We start from the raw sequence: 18,010 nt of genomic DNA, 5'->3' as shown, positions 1-18,010 counted from the left end.
TTCAGGCTCATTTTCCTCTGTTCCTCTAGCTGTTCCTTACGTGCCCAGGTTTTAAAAGTTTTCATTATACTGCTCACTCTCCTCTGGATAGACTTGATCTTGAATAGTGGTGTCTATTACCAGCACCCTTTTTTTTTTTTTTTTAAAGATTTTATTTATTTGACACAGAGAGAGAGAGAGAGAGAGAGAGAGCGCGAGCCCAAGTAGGCAGAGCAGCAGGCAGAGGGCGAGGGAGAAGCAGGTTCCCGGCTGAGCAAAGCATGAACCCAGGGCCCTGGGATCATGACCAGAGCCGAAGGCAGACACTTAACTGACTGAGACACCCAAATGTCCCGTCATCACCAACACCTTCCTTGTCTGTTGGCACATTGTGGCTTATTAGGGACTGCAGCCTACCTCCTGCACAATGCTTTTTAACATGGAAAGTTCATCCTAGCTTTTCTACTCCGTTAGATTTCTGCAAGTTTTGCTCCCACCTAGACTGCTACACATATACACATATACTTCACACACATGCTACTTTACAAGCTACCTCTGTTGCCTTTTCCTGGGTTTTCCTTAGTATTCTGATTTATTAAGATAATTTTATCAATGTATCATCTTAATTTTATTAGCTCTCTTACTCAGTCTTGGGGCATCTGAAAGTATGTTAAGAGTTTTGTTTGTTTTCAAATCACTGCTAAAAATGCTGAACAGTTGGATGTTTACCCGGCACAACATAGCTGGGTAATCATTCATTCTCCGTTTTATTTTTATTTTTTTCTCTATGTAGCCTTCACCCAAATGAACACAGAGCTGGAAAGCAGAGCAAAGCTTTTCAACACGATGCCAGGTAAGCAGCTCTTTGCACCTACTTGGGTACCTGAGAGGGAGATTTGCATGAGTCACAGATTTCTTCTTCACACAAATGGTGGCCTATCTTAGCCAGGTGTGTCTGGCTCTCACAACTCTGGCCCAAGCCGCCTCCTTCCCCAGCTTTTCAAATGGACCTGGCAGAGTGATGGTTATCCATTTTCAACTTTTCCTTTTCTATTCATAGAAACCTTAGTCTACCCTGCCCACTTGCAGTTTTTCCTTCATTTAAAATTCCACGGATAAAGATTTTAAATATTAAATTGGCCTATGCCAACTTTTTCCAAACTCTGCTAACCATCTCAGGTGACAACTAGCAGGTATGTCATTTAGTGAACTTGGGATGTCATACAGGGAAGAGTGGGACCTCTGGAATTCGTCATGGGTCCAATGTCAGCTCTGTTAGTCAACTGTGTGGTCCTCATTCAGTTATTTAACCTCTCTGAATTTCAGTGTTTTCATCTGTGAAAAGAGGATATTAATACCTGTCATTATTCATGAGCATTAAGTTGAATTAATTTATGGTAAGTGCCTATCATGGAGACTGGCACAAGTAGGCGTTTAATAGACATTATCATCATCATTATCATTTAAGCAGAAAGCATTTACATCTTTTGAAAACACTAAGATGGCGGGGATTATGTGTGAAATACTCAGTGTACTTACCTCTGCTAACATAAGAGCTTCATGCACGAACATGGGCTTTTATTGAATTATTTCACAGATCTAAGGAGTGCCTCCAAGTAAATGGAATGGTTACCTAATTACCCAGCTCCTTTCACGCTAAGCTGGATTGGTTCACTTTTCTATTGTGCCTTGGAGATCTGTGAACTCCCCCAAAGAGGGCCATCTCAACAGAAAGCAGCTGAACCTCCTGAAACTAGGCTTAAAAACAAAACAAAACAAAAAACAAAAAAACACCCTACAAAGTACTCAAAAGAATAAAGACTAATTCTGATGAGGTCTATCACGCACTACTAACTAAATAGGAATGTTTCCTTGACATCTGTACATTCGACCAACACACCCATTTGAGGATAGTGAAGAGATTGCTCTTCCATGGAATTGACTTTTATGGTCCATTTTTTTTATTGTTTCACTCTGCCCACTTGCTTTAACTCTTTTTATTTTGTTCTCTTGAAAACCTGGTTTTTCCTTTTTGTTTGTTTTGATTTTGTCAGATTAAGAAAGAGTAGAGTAAAGGTTGGTAAATACTCATTTTTCCTGGGACATGAGAATCACTAGAATAATGACTGAAATCAATAATCAAACTTCAGTTTAATTGAGGAAGCTTTTATTGTACTCCTTTTTACGTGAAGCTGCTGTGCGAGGGCCTCTAGGGGACTCAAGGACAATCCAATGTGGGTTTCTGTCCTCAAAACAATTAAAAGTGAAGAGGGACAATTTCAGCAGAAATTGCAGGAGCGAAGGCATGGCAAGGTGGGGGAGCCGGGAGGCTGGAGGCAGTAGGAATTTGCGAGAGGCTCAGAGAATAGTGCTAGAGGAAATGATTTGTTTGGGGGAAGGAGGAAGTTGGAAGGGCCTGACTGTGAGAGCTTGATTGTAATTATTTTGCACTCTGTTTTCTATCTGATAATTGATCTAATATACCAAGTGTCAGTTTTCATTGAACAAAACACTGAAACAGTGGTGCTCAAATGAGATGAAGTCAGTGTTAAATAGCTTTTGGTATGTGTATCTATTAGTTTTCGCAGTGTTAAATTTGCTTTTCTGACATATCACTGTGTATTAATTAGTGATGAAAGCCCTCAAAAAACTTCTAATGAAAAGCTCCACAGATTGATAACGCAGAAATCAGGCACTTCTTTGTCTCTAAATTTCAAGTGCTTTTCCCCTCTGCACCATCTGTTTCTCATCTTCAAATCTTCAACCAAGTCAAAGTAGTTGGATTATGTCACATTATTTCAGTTGGATGGGATTGTGACCACAGAGATTAAATAAGAACAACATTAAGCCCTGATTCTGAGGACTAATATTTAGCATTTGGTAGTTGCTAAGAATTTTAGAGATGGCTAGCCCATAGGCAAAATGAAATCTTTATTAAAAAAAGCAACCTCAGTGTTAAACATTTAGAGAGAACATGGTAGGTGATTGATTTCAAGGTCCAGCCTAAGGGGTATCCTGTTATGTTCAAGTGTTTTTTACTTCTCTTTCTTCTCTTAGAGACGGCACTCCTTCGTTCTCTGGATTCTCTGGCTCTTTGGATACAGCCCCTGGCAGCTTTTGGGGGTAGATTCCCTTCATGCATCAAGTATTACATTAGGCCTTTATCCTAAGATCAGAGCTCACACCATCATATCTGCGGGATCTCTCTGTTGACTTCTGTTTCCCCCCCATCCCCCCTTTTATCTCAAGTCAGACAAGAATGTATAGTGATAAATAAAATGAACTCTCTTTTCCTTAATGGTCTTCATAAGTCTAGTCCAGGTCCATAAGTTTTCCTTTTGCTGATGAGCACAGATTTTTAACTATAAAATCTCGTATATACAAAATGACACAGTTTTTTTCTCCCTAAATTCAGCTGAAATCTGCCTCTGAGCTAGCATCTTGGTGGGGCTGGCCGCAAATTTAATCTTGCATCATCTGCTCTCTGCTCCACCAGATTGTACGAAATTCCGAGGTCTCTTAAGCTGCACCAAAATATCGAGGTAGCTTCTATCGTACTGATAACCTTTGTGATGCCTATTGTCATGATCCTTCCAAGTCTAGCACCTGTGCTGCTTTAGTTTCAGACGTGAGGACATGGAAATCATTACTTTTAACTAGGACTCTGTTCCTGCGGGACTTCATAGCAGTGGCTTGAGCTACCCTCTCAAGTTACTGCTACAGAGTGGGGCTGTTTTTGGGACAGAACACCTTCTGTTATCCTTGCACTTCTCTTTTTTTTTTTTTTTTTTTAAAGGTTTATTTATTTATTTGACAGAGAGAGAGATCTCAAATAGGCAGAGAGACAGACAGAGAGAGAAATGAGGAGAAGCAGGCTCCCTGCTGAGCAGAGAGCCCAATACGGGACTCGACCCCAGGCCCCTGGGATCATGACCCGAGCCAAAGGCAGAAGCTTAACCCACTGAGCCAACCAGGCGCCCCCCTTGCACTTCTCTTGACTCCATCCTCAAGTCATGGGTCTTTTTCTCCCTGTTCTCCAAGACACCGGCATGTCAGTGGCTTAGTCAGTTAAGTGTCTGCTTCAGCTTAGGTCGTGATCCCAGGTCCTGAAATGGAGCCCTATGTTGGGCTCTCTGGTCAGTGGGGAGCCTGCTTCCCCCTCTTTCTGTTGCTCCCCGTGCTTGTGTGCACGCTCTCTCTCTCTCTGACAAAGAACTAAATAAAATATTAAAAAAAAAAAAAAGGAAGAAGACAATTTTACATTGGTTGACCACAAACTCATGAAGTCCAGGGTAGGGGGATGGTTAAGATAGACCTCCCTTTAGCCTCAGTCCTTGAGTAACCATAGTGGGATTAATTCCTGTGTTGGTTCACATTGCACATCTAGGGGGACATGAGAAATATATGTGTTCTGTGTTTAGCCACTGTGATTTTGAGGTTGATTTTTACTAAGCATGACCTAGCCCATACTGACTGACATAGTCCTCTTTAGGAGTAGATTAGCAATTTTAGATGTTTTGGAATGGAGCATCTAAAAGATAACAAAATAATTATCTTTATCTGACTAATATCCACCAAGTCACTTTTTAGTTTACAATTTATGGTATCTCTATCTTTCTTTGGTCTTCTAAAGATCCTTTTCTTTTTGAGCAAGTATAGATATAATGAAAAGAAGAGATTGAGTGGGGTAGACAATGTCTCTTTGCCACAAGTGGTCTGGGGACTGGCATTTGCCCAATTTTCCACAGCTTCATATTTCTTAAATGACCCATACATAACAAACAACTTTATTCACTATTCACTCTCTCTCTCTCTCCCTCTTTTTTTTTTGTTTTTTGTTTTTTTGTTTTTGTTTAGTCATTTGATTGTCCCAAGAGCAAAAGGCAAGATAGCATTTTCCACACTGATGTGGTTGCCCCATTTGGGTTAAACACAAACCTTTCAGGTTTTGCTCAGGCACAAAGCAGGCTATCCATTCAACTTCATAAAATGGTTAGTGGGAGAACAAAGAAAAAGAAAGTGGAGAGAATTTGCTCAGGCTGGAGACTAGAAAAAAGCCCTGTGCTAGATTTTGGGTGTATTTTGATCTATTAGAAATTGTATCCCAAATTTTTTTAGAAGAAAAAACCCTATGTGTATACAAAAAATAAAGTTAGGTACAATGAAGGATAAAATATGACAATAATAATGAACGTTCAAAAAAGATTTTTTTAAATGAAAGTTATTGTTAAGATAAACTAGTTTAAAAATGTTAAAAGAGGAAAGGGTAAAAGTGAAAAAATATTAGCAGAAGAAAAAAATAAAATTAAAAAAAATTAATTAACTTTGTGAGACTAAAGAATCCTGGGGAGAAAGCCATGAATTCCACGCTTTGCTTGCTCCTTCTCTGGAATTCCGCTGTTCTCCTTGGTAAGTGAACTTGGTCTTGGCTGGATTTCTTGTTGATCTTCTGGGGGAGGGGCCTGTTATAGTGATTCTCAGGTGTCTTTGCCGGAGGGGGAATTGCACCGCCCTTACCAGGGGCCAGGCTAAGTAATCCACTGGGGTTCACTTTCAGGAGCTTTTGTTCCCTGAATGCTTTCTGTAGGGTTCTGGAGGACAGGAATGAAAATGGTGGCCTCCCAATCTCTGGCCCAGAGGAGCCGAGAGCTCGGGGTCCCAATCCTCAATGTGCCCTTGGAGAAAAGCGCTCAATCACTCACATCTTCCTAGTTTCTGGCTGCGCTCCAAGCTTACCCAGCCTGTGACCAAGCTTCTCTGTCTCTGGCACACAGCCCCGCCTGGTGTCTTCAAATCCTGCAGATCCCTGAGCTCTTCCGGGGGGTCTCCCCAGATCTTGTGGGGGTCCCTGCTCATAGAGCAGTGGCCTGTGCCACGGATCATGATTTAAGGTAATCCTGAGTTGAGAGCTCACTCTTTGGCTCCATCTCTGTAGCCAGCTTCCCGGCAATAATACCTGTGAGCTCTGCTACACTCAGCCCCAATGTTTCTGTGACCCCACGGGACCTGAGGCCATGCTGTCCCTGTGTGGGCTTCACCCCGGCTTGGCCTCTGGAGCAATGTCTCCTCAGTGGAGCAGACTTTTAAAAGTCCTGATTTTGTGCTCCTTTGCTCTGCTGCTTGCGTGGAGCCAGCCCCTTCCCCCGTTGTCTATCTTCTTGTCACTTTGGATTCACTTCTCCACCGGTCCTATTTTTCAGAAAGTGGTCGATTTTCTGTTTCTAGAATTGCTGCTCTTCTTCTCTTTGATCTCTTGTTGGATTTGTAGGTGTTTGGAATGGTTTGATAAGCTATCTAGCTGATCTCCTGTTACCTGATGTCATCTCAGCCTGTTACTTCTCCACTATCTTGACTCCTCCCCCCATGAAATGGTTATTGATGGCTTGCTGGAGGGATATTACTAATTATAATCAGTGATGGTTGCTGTGAATAAAAATTACAAGGATATATAAAGGCATATATGAGGGAGAACTGATCTATTTGGGGCTTCAGAAAGGCATTCTTGAGGAAGTGACATTTGAGTGAGAGCTGAAAGTTGAGTTATAGTTGGCCAAGAGGATGATGGGAAGGTGTTGGGAGCCAAGAGCTTCTGCAGGGTAAGTAGCATTTGTGAGAAGGCTGGAGGAAGCATGACACACTGGTAAAAGAAGGCTTGTATAATAAGCTGCAGCACAGAAGTTAGCAAATGGTGTATGATGAGACTGAATGGGTAGCCGGGGCCAGACTTGATAGGGCCTTGTAGGCCATGTTGTAGGTTTGGTTATTTTAAAAAGTCATTGGAATCCATAGAAAGATGAATATTTTAGGCTGGCCATTGACGCCACAAGATTTGAGTTTTTGGCTAGATTTAAGTTTATTCATTCATTCATTCATTTAGATTTTATATGGGGATTAAATAATAGGTTGTGGTATTAGCTAGGGCAACCTTTATAGAAACTAGAGAAAATGCAAGGAAATTGCTTAAAACAAACTTAATCGTCTGTAGCTTACTTTGATGTGGCAGCCAAAGTATACAGTGTGGGATAAAATGGGTTTATCTGAATTTATTGGACAAAGGCTAACATGGGCAATAGTAGACTTTGTCTTTTTAGTGTATTCTCCCAGGTATGGGGTACATGCTAAATTACAGATTCAATGAGCCAAAGTAAGGCAGGGATCTCTATCTCTATCTCTATCTATCTCTCTATCTCTCTCTATCTGTATCTCTATTTCTATTTCTCTATAGTCCAAGTTTTTACTAGCCTAAGGCCAATTGCAAGCAAAAAATATGTTTAGATGTGGATAGGTAGTATAATTTACAGAAGTTTACCAGCTCATATTTTAAATTTATTTTTCCATTTTTATGGAGGTATAATTGACATAATAACATTGCATAACTTGAGGGTATACAACAAGAGGTTCAATAAATGTGTATTTTGTGAAACAATCATGACAACAAGTTTAGTTAACATCCATTACGTCACTTAGTAAGAAAAATTGTTTTCTTACTTGTGATGAGAACTTTTAAGATCTACTTTTGTTGGAACTTCCAAATATACCATACAGTATTGTTAAGTAGAGCCAGGTCACCAGTTTATATTGAAATATATTGCTCAGGATTCATATGCTCCCCTTGATGTTTGGTAGCAGCTGAATCATATTTTCAAATAGCTTGAACTCAACCTCTGAGCTTTTATGGTAGGAAGCAATTCCGCATTGGCAGGAAGCTGAATTGAATGCCCTGTAGATCATTTCCACATATGATTTTCTGTTGTACAAAACAAATCCATATTCATTCCAATGATTTTCCCTTCATTCTTTTCAAACTCCCGAACAGAAAAGATTAGATTCAAGTTTCCTCTCATAAATTACACAGTTTTAACTCAGTAAATTTGCATAAGCCCCTAACACCAAACTTCCTCCAACTAGTTGAAAAAAATATAGCGTTGATGCATCACATTATCTATTCATAGATTTTCAGATTATAAATTATCTGGCCTTTTGTAAGGTATAACTATGAGAAAGATCAGCTTCAATCCTCACAGCAAGGATAGAGCCAAAGGGTTGGGCTTCTCAGTGAGCCTAGGATCCATGACTGAGAGCCCAGAAAGGATCAGGAGAGGTGAGGAATAAACTAGACTCCCAGAGGAACCAAATTTGAAACAATACTTTGGAGGAGTGTCTTGACATGAGGACTGGTGTTAATGCAAAGTCCAAGCCATTAGTCCATGTTCATTCCATATGAAGCTGCTGTTTGATATTCTAAATTGGTGACTAACTCCTCTAAGGGACTCCGGGGAGCTTTATCTGGAGATTGGATGGACTCAGAGCATCTGGTCGCATGTGCTTGGCAGAGTGAAGACATGGTTTGTCATTCCCTCTCTCTCCCCTTCCCTGTATTGCACTTCCCTCCAATGCTTCTGCCCATCACGTGTTCTCATTCCTCTCCTTGTGCTTACCATTTCCCCCACTACATTTAAGTTAACAGCCTTATTTTCTTTATTCAATCAATTTCATCGTCTGAAATCACATTTTTCCTTGTTGTATAAGCAGACCATGTCTACCCTGCTTGGATGTTTTTGAATTCTCTCTCCTTCTGAAAGCCTGTTATTACAGTTTATTCAGACACCCCTCTCCCAGCCCACCTCTTTTCTCTGCATACCTACTGTTCCTATAATCAACATCACAAAATTTCATGTCTTACTGTCCCCTCCCCCTTTTTTATATGAGTTTTGTTGTATCTCTTCAGTGTACTATAAGCTTCCTTAAGACAGGCATCTATATACTTTTTTCTGATACTTTTTTCACTTGAACAGGCTTCAGCTGGGCATAAAGCACACACTAAAAACCTGTTGACTAATTATATTGCTCTTTCTTTTCTTCCTGTCAAGATTGTGCTGTATTATTTGAGGTTTTTAGTTCAGCGGCTATTGGAATAATTTTACTGTAACAGCATAGATCTTGCCAAATACATTAAAATACTATGCAAATATAAATCACCTAGCAATATAGCAAATGAAGTCTAAATTTTATAGATCACCAGTTTTCCAAGTATTCATTGCACTTCTGTAAAATTCACACCATTTACTAAAATAATAATAATTATTATATATATTTTTCAGGATACAGGTGATTCACATCTACTTTAACAGTGCAGGTTAAGAGCACTTACATAATTTATTATAAGTAATAAATATCTTAGATATACAAAAAAGTTGCCTCCTTATTTCTGTAAGATATTTAGGTTTTAATGTATTATGGTATGGCCACAATGATTACTGTATTAATAAATAATTCTTATGATCTGTTTCAACATTTACTGTAATTCTTTCTAGCTTATATTGATAATTCCAATGAAATTACTGACTTAAGTGAAATATTGGTCTGCTGACCATTGCCAGGAAAATTTTCCTAAAATTCCTGATGGTATGTAAGTGGGGACATTAAAAATATGAAATTAATTTAGTCCCTTTAAATAGAAAGATATATGTCTGTTTATTGAAATGATCTAAAACATATTTTCAAAGCGATATGTGTTCAGGGCACCAGGTTGGCTCAGTCGGTTAAGTGTCTACCTTGGGCTCAGGTCATGGTCTCAGGGTCCTGGGATTAAACCCCAAGTTAGGTTCCTTGCTCAGTGGAGAGCCTGCATCTCCCTCTCCTTCTCCTACTTCCTCTTGCTCATGCTTTCTCTCTCTCACTCACTCATGCTATCTAAATTAAATAAATAAAATCTAAGAAAAAGTAATATGTGTTTATACAGAAAATTTAAAAGACACAAAATGTATGAAGTGGAAAATAAAAGTCACCAATGACCTTAATCTCTGAGATAACTACTATCAACATGTTAGTGTGTCTAGTTTTTTAAAACTCAGCATTTGACCATACACATAAAATATATTGTATTTTTGTTCTTAGGTTACATGGAAATAAAAATAAATGTAAATATTTATAAAAATTTTTAAAGTTATGAAAATATGAGTGCATTTCATGGACTTCAAAGATAAATTTTTGTTCTGATGTATTAGTAAAGTGTCTAGCTTCTAGCTCAAGTCCCAGAGTTTTAACTTTTAGCATTATATCTAGATGCAAAGGTATTGATTTCTGCCCTTGAGGACAGTTGTGTCTTTGAAAAATATTTTTCAGCCTTTTGGATAAATTGTTCCACACAGGCTAGAACATATGCTCTAGTTAGGATTAGGGACACAATAATTTTTCCCTTCAAATTTCCAGTGAATTTTAAGTGTTCAAATAACATGTCAGATTGACAGATGCTAACTTGGAAGACATCTTAAACGCTGATAAAGACAGAGAAAAACTGATCTGCTTGAGCACAACAGGCAAGAGGTGCTGGGGGCTCAGTTGGTTAAGAGTCTGCCTTTAGCTCAGGTCATGATCCCATGGTCTTGGGAACAAGCCTCATATGGGGCTCCCTGCTCAGCAGAGAGCTTGTTTCTCCCTCTCCCTCTGCTGCTCCCCCTGCTTGTGCTCTCTTTCTCTGTCAAATAAATAAATAAATAAAATATTAAAAAAAAATAATAACAGGCAAGAACTATGACGCTCAAAACATATGGCATTCAGCAAACAACAGAGATTGAGGATAGTTGTACAAAAAAATTGTGCTCTGGTGGACAATCAGCAACTGTATACACACTGGTAACAGACAACAGAAATTCTTCTCACTTTTGTTTTCGAATGATTACACAGACAGCTTTGAATAATTATTCTTATTTTTGGAATAAGAATATATATATGAGAATATAAGAATATATAATAATAAGAACATATATTGGTGGTTTAGAAACAAATGACAAAAAAATTGCCAGGAAAATCAGACCTCAGGATTCAATTACAAATACATTTAGATGGATGTATAAATGTTTATAGCATTTTGTAGATTAATTGAATTGCATGGAGTTCAACCTCAGAGTGTAAGTTTCAGATGACTCAAAATCCAAGCCATGTAGATAGAACATGAGTCTCCAGAATCATATATGTCAGACACCTCCATCAGCTATGTGGGACAGATGTGTTATGATAAGGCATTTTGCAGAAGTATGTTTCCACAATTTTTTTGTTTCCTCGGATGTCAGTCCTCTCTGGTGGACCTAGAATTCATGTCGGTTCCGGCTCTAAGGGAAGAGATTCCCTCTCACTCACCACACATTTATGAAATAACTTATTTAACAAATATGATCGAATGAATGAATAAATGAGGAAAGCAGACTCTATCGATTACAGTAGTCATGCATATGAAGGGAAATGCTGTCTACAGCCAGAAATAATACTTTGGTTGGGAAGAATATAAATCTCTTCAAGAATTATTCAAAAGTAATTCTTGAGAAAAATTTAAAGGCAAATAGCAAGAAACACAAAATAGAGAGCAACTGTGATAGGGAAATGGGTGGGATAATTTGATAAGCTTTAATTATATCCCAGCCCAGAGAAAAAGGTCTTGTATAAAGGCAGATTACAAGAAGAGCAGAGGCTGAGAGTGAGAGATTTATTTTTGCAACCCTACTGAGATTGCCCCTTCATTTGGATCAAGATTGGCTTGGCTTCTACATGTAGCCCAGCTGTGTCTCCACCTACTGAAGGAAGAAGGGAGTCAAGACAATTATCCTGCTAATTTATCTAAAAAAGACAAAATTACAGACACAGTTTTCTCATTTCCCCCTGAATTATCCAGGTAGGGGGTCCAGCATGATTAAGTTTCTGAGGAAATCTTTCCTCCTCTTCATTTTGCATCTGCATATGCTGCAGACTCCCCCCTCTCTGTAGCTGAAATTTGCCTCCTGCTAAATACTTTGTATTCTGTCCCTTTACAGTTGGTCAGGAGGTCACAAGATATGGATCTGAGAATTTCCATCTTCAAACACATGGACACACACTCACAAAGAGGAGATCTATTCCCACAACATTCTGCTTTGATATACTCCATATTTTATAAGTACCAAGTGAAAAGCAGGAACTTCTATTAGATGAACCAAGGTCCAGTGGAGGCTTCATTTCATCTTCTTTTTCTAAGTAGATGCTCTTTTTCTAAGTAGTGCTCTTTGATGGGAAGGACCATGTCATATATTTCTCACTGAAACCTCCCTGACACTTAATATGGTGCTAGTCACAGCTGTTTTTAAAGAAAGTACTTTTGAAATTTAAGTGTCGATTTAGTGTTTATTGAGTGTGGAGTAAGTCTTCAGCAGGGTTATGCAGAGAGCCTAACATGTATGAAGGTGAGGTAAGGATGATGGCGTGTAGTCTGGGTCCACTGGGGTTGCTCTAACAATATATCTCAGACCAAATGGCTTATAAACAACAGAAATACATTTCTCATGGTTCTGGAGTCTGGAACTCCAAGATAAAGGTGCCAGGATGGCCAGGTTCTAGTGAGAGCTCTCTTCTGTATTGCAGACTGTCAGCTTCTTCTTGTGTCCTAACATGGGTGGAAGGAGCTGGGGAGCTCTGTGGGTTCTCTTTTCTAAGGGCACTAACCTCATTCATAAATGATCCATCCTCATGATCTAAGCACCTCTCAAAGGCTCACTCCTAATATCATCACGTTGGTGATTAGGATTTCAACATAAGAATATTTTGGTGGAAGAGGGGTCACAAATATTCAATGCATAGTCCCTGTTTTATAGGGAACTACATAGCCTATCTTAATCTCTTCATTTTGTGTCGAGGACAGCAGAGGCAAAGCCAGGCCGGGATGTGGGGCTCCCTGGATGGCCATAATAATTTTAATGATTTTTTTTTACATTGCTATTCTTTGAATATTCCTTTAACATTTACTTTGAGAAGTTACTGCATAAGACGGGAGAGAAGGATAAAGACAACCAGTTGTAACAGTTCTCAGCTTTTCTCTAGAATAATCACCAATGAGTCAGTTTTGAACTACAACTCTCATTCCACCTCTTAAGAGGAAAAACAAACACTGTGGTCAGTTAGGAGTAGGCTCCAAAGAAGGACTGAGGAATCAGCAGGTCATTACAATGTCTGACCTCCTCTAATCTCCCGCCTTCTGAGTTTATTCCTTTCATCTATAACCAGTTTTCTCTGAGAAAAGTTCAAGTAAAAACAAATTTCTTAATCTCATTCCTGTCCAGTGACACATAGTGACTCTTTAGAACTGGTCACTATGTCCAGTTGCCCAGCCACTCTTGTGATTTGGCTTAGGGCGGAATTTGTGATAAGGTTCTCCAGACATGGCTGACTCATGTGCTAAAACATAACTGAAGTATTCTAGGCTCCATCTGAAGTCTCCCTTTACCTTTGGAGATGACTTTTTGGAGATGAACTGTAGGAGACAGAAAATAGGAACTACTTGGATTGTCATTATTTTTCCCTTCTTCCTGTGCTCTGAAGACTGACTTAGTGAAGAGTTTGTATTCTAGACCACTCTCCACAATGAACGTGGAGCTGGGGAAGCTGTGGCAGCTGTATGGTGTCCCAGAGCTTCTGGAAGTTATGATTTCAGCTACATGTAATCAGAAGCCACAAACAGAGGGGCCACAAAAAAAGTTGCATTTAGCTTTCTTTATAAAATTTTACACTGTTAATCCTTAGTCATAATTCTGGTATTAAAATGTATTGGTTTGAATCTGCATTAGCATCCTCTGGGATTTAGAAGCAATTACATTTAAAAATGGAATTGAAGTCCACACATAAACAGGAATGATCTTTAAAGCAAATTAAACAAAAGCTCTAATTACAAATCCATTTAATTTACAGACAGAGAATTAACCTTTGGTTCATTGGTAAATAAATATGCAGAGAAACAATAATCCACAATTTAATAACACGAACAAAGTATTTCTTATAAGCTTTGGGGCTGATGTTTGATCATAGTTGCCATGTTTCCATATCATTTCACCTTTTGAATTTTAAAAAGGTTTGAGAAGAAATTAGTATGTGGAGAGAAAAGAATGAGTTCTAAGTTAGATTCTGGTTACTCTTGCTCATCTATTATGTCTGGAGATTATTATCTCACAGGAGGATTAATGATATAAAAACCAGATTTAAAAAAGTTTCTTTCACACTGCACTTATTTTATTAAATGGTCTCGTCATGTAGAGCATCCTGGAAGTAGGAATAGTCTAATCTGGTGCCTCCACCAATCTCTCCCACTCCATAGAACTTGAAAAACTGCCCTGAGTTTGTAAATCTCCAAGGTAAATTCACATCAGTCATTTTGTTACACTCAATAAGAGAGTTAAATGAAACTTCAGTCTTTTAGGAGCAATTTATAGAAAACTGAGATTTACTAAATGAGAGTGTTGAGATTTGGGTATAGAAATTCAATGTACTATAAAATTTGGCTTCTATATTTTACTAAAGTTATTCCTTTTATTTCTAAAGTAAATATTATACTATAGTTAGATTGCACTGAATAAGCTGAAGTTAACAAGCAAAATAACTCATTAAATAATGAGCATGCATGTTTGATCAAATAGAATTAAAGATTTATTTATTTTTTTACAGAGAGAGATAGAGCATGGAGGGGAGGGGCAGAAGGAGATGGAGAAAGAATCTCAGGTGGGCTCAGTGCTGAGTACAGAGCCTGGCAAAGGGCTTGGTCTCATGACCCTGAGGTCAGGACCTGAGTTGAGACCAAGAGTCCAATGCTTAACTGACTGTGTCACCCAGGCGCCTGACAAAATTAAAAAAAAAAAAAAAAAAAGATTCCTTTTTCATATGGTGAAACAACAGTGGGAGCAAACGAAGTGGTACAGATATATAAACTCAAGTGGTCTTCCTTTGCTAAATATTTTTGCCACATCAATATGGAATGAGTACTCAAATACAGTCTTGTGGATTGATAAATTCTGTGTAAAGCTGTCCACAAAAATGCCACTTGGCTTTGCTACATCTGTTAGTGAGACAGAAATGCTGTCAGTGGTCTTTTCAATGAGCGCCAGGGTTTCTTTTAAATTTTGGAAATGATTTTTAGAGGACTCCAATATTGTTTGTTTACTTTTTGCTATATAATGAAACAACAACCATTTCATTGTCTCTGTACATTTAATGAACTCAGCAGGAGGGTTCTTGTGCTCTGTACGATCTTGGCTAGGGATGTGGTTATCTGGAGACTTAACTGAGCTGGAACATCCAATATGGCTCACTGACATGACAGACACCATGGTGGTGATGGCTGGAAGGCTGGTACCAGTTGAGATGCTGGGGTGACTGGGCATCTCTCTCTTCAAGTAGTCTCAGAAACTCTCCTCCTCCATATGTGTGGACTTCTCTGTGTGTGGTGGGCTTTTTGCGTGGCCACTCTGACAAGATAGCTGGTCTTAGTGGTTCAAGGGTCCTAAAAGTACAGAAGTAATAACTGCCTAGTGTTTTTAAGGTTTAAGCATAGAAGTGGTATGATATTCTGCTGCATTTACTTGTTAAAATGAGTCATAGAACCAGCTCATTGTTAATGTGGGAGGGGACAACATAAGGGTAGAAATACAAGGAGGTGTGATTCATTGGAGTCATTATTAGACACTAGTTACCACAGTCATTCACACACACACACACACACACACACACACACACACACGAACAACTGTGGTAACTAGTCTCTAGCAATGTATATGTATATATACACATGTTTGTGTGTGTGTACATGTGTGTGTACATGTGTGTGTATATGTGTGTATGTGTATACATATACCCCTTTAGACTACAATGTGTTTATTGTAGTCCATGAGCCCTGATTTGCTGGATTCATCCTGCCTGGCAAAATTGTGAAGCCATTCATGTGAAATAGGTTATTGGCATGACCAAAAATTTTAACCAAGTATCATTCGGGGTGTAGTCAGAAATTCAGATTGACCAAAAGTAGCGTGGGCTGAGTTGTGACCCTCCAAATTCGTATGTTGAAGTCCTTAGTCCTCTGTACCTTGGAATGTGGCTGGATTTGAAGATGGGTCTTTTATAGAGGTGATTAATTAAAATGAGGCTGTTATGGTGGGCTTACATCCAATATGGCTGATGTCCTTATAAAAAAACGTGGACACACTGAAGAGACACCAGAAATGCACATACACAGAGAAAAGGCCATGTAAAGAGGCAGCAAGAGGGCAGCCATCTGTAAGCCAAGGAGAGAGGCTTGGGAGGAAACCAGTCCTGCTGGCACCTTGATCTTGGACTTCCAAACTCCAGAACTGTGAGAAAATAACTTCTTGTTTTAAGCCATCCGGTCTTTGATATTTTGTTATGGCAACCCTAGAAAACTAACAAAAGTAATAGGGGAACAAGAGGTTTTCCATTGAAATTAGCATTTATACAAATGTGAGAGAGGTAGAGAAGTGAAGGGCTGGAGAAGAGTCAAAGGGTGAGAAAAAGTCACTGATCACAGTAGTCTGTAACAGGGGCTTTCAAAGTAGTATCTGGGGACATAGCAGCATCTTTGAGACCAAAGACTCCTTTAGGAAGTCAACAGGGTCAAAAATATTTTCTTTTTCTCTCATCTTTCATGAGGAGATGGTGGGGAATTTCAGAAATTCCATGATTTGAGATCACACATTGTGATGGAATGTGTGTGAGTGCTTTGTGTTTTAACATTTCTTGGTTTTAATTTATAGTATTGATGGATACCACCCACATATATTGAAGCTCTTTGGGGTCCTCATTAGTTTTTAAGAGTAAAAAGGGGTTTTGAAGGCCAAAAAGCTTGGGATCTTACACCTGAAGCTTTGGTGAAAATGTGCAAGTTGAAGTTTGTAGGTGAATTCCCAAAGCTGTGTATCTGTTCAGTGGAATGGAATTGCAAAATGGAAGCACATGGAATAGTCTGTGGAACTAATAGCTGGGGAAGCTGCTACCTCTATGGGGACCACAGTCAGACTTTTGGTGTGTGGCTTAGAGCCCACAGCAATGGGCAGGCCAGAAATCAGGAAGACCAGCCGGAACTTGGAGCTCCCTAGACCTTTCTTTCTATCTTTTCTTTTCTTTTCTTTTCTTTTCTTTTCTTTTCTTTTCTTTTCTTTTCTTTTCTTTTCTTTTCTTTTCTTTTCTTTTCTTTTCTTTTCTTTCTTCCTTCCTTCCTTCCTTCCTTCCTTTCTTTCTTTCTTTCTTTTTTTAAGATTTAATTTATTCATTTACCAGAGAAAGAGAGAGAGAGAGCACAAGCATGGGGAATAGCAGGCAGAGTGGTAAGGAGAAGCAGGTTCCCAACTGAGCAGGGAGCCTGATGAGGGACTCGATCCCAGGACCCTGGGACCACGACCTGTGCTGAAGGCAGCTGCTTAACCAGCAGGAGCAACCCAGGTGTCCCTCTTTTGTTTTGTTTTGTTTTATTTTATATTTTTATTTATTTATAAAAATTTCAATTTAAATTCTAGTTAGTTAACATGCATTGTAATATTGGTTTCAGGTATAGAATTCAGTGATTCATCACTTATATGCAAAACCAAATGCTCATCATAACAAGTGTCCTCCTTAATACCCATCACCCACCTACCTGGTGACATGTCTAGTAAGAAGTGGCTATGGCTGAGGTCAAAGAGGTTACTGCCTGTATTCTCCTGTAGGATTTTGAAGGTTTCCTGTCTCACATTTAGGTCTTCTATCCATTTTGAATTTATTATTGTGTATGGTTTAAGAAAGCGTCCAGTTTCATTCTTTTGCATGCTGCTGTCCAATTTTCTCAACACCATTTGTTGAGGACACTATTCTTTTTCCATTTTATACTGTTTCTTCTTTTCAGCTTCAGTATTTTCCATAATTTTATCTTCTTCATCACTGATTTGTTCCTCTGCTTCAGCCATCCACATTGCTATGGCATCCATTCAGAATCACATCTCAGTTATATCATTTTTAATTTCAGCCTGACTAGATTTTAGCTTTTTTTTTTTTTATCTCTGCAGAAAGGGATTGTCTAGCGTCTTCTATGTTTTTTTCAAGCCCAGCTAGTATTCTTTTTAATTGTTGTTTTAAATTCTACTTCAGACATATTACTTATATCTGTATTAATGAAATCCCTGGCCTTTATTTCTTTCAGTTCTTTGTTTCAGGGTGAATTCTTCCGTTTTGTCATTTGGAGAAAAAAAAAAGCAAA

The 18,010-nt window shown here is 38.9% G+C and overlaps 1 long non-coding RNA gene across 1 annotated transcript in view; it reads left to right on the top strand.

Moving 5' to 3' along the window:
• The first annotated feature begins 770 nt into the window (after positions 1 to 770).
• Positions 771 to 18,010, top strand: part of LOC309870366 — a 45,740-nt gene continuing 28,500 nt past the window's right edge. Inside the window, exon 1 of the long non-coding RNA XR_014314538.1 lies at positions 771 to 832. This is a non-coding gene — a long non-coding RNA (uncharacterized lncRNA). The remainder of the gene's footprint in view (positions 833 to 18,010) is intronic.

Source organism: Mustela nivalis (genome assembly GCF_964662115.1).
Source record: "Mustela nivalis genome assembly, chromosome: 7".
Classification (NCBI taxonomy): domain Eukaryota; kingdom Metazoa; phylum Chordata; class Mammalia; order Carnivora; family Mustelidae; genus Mustela; species Mustela nivalis.
The sequence above is the reverse complement of the archived record's forward strand: the minus strand, read 5'-3'. Positions and strand labels throughout refer to the sequence as shown.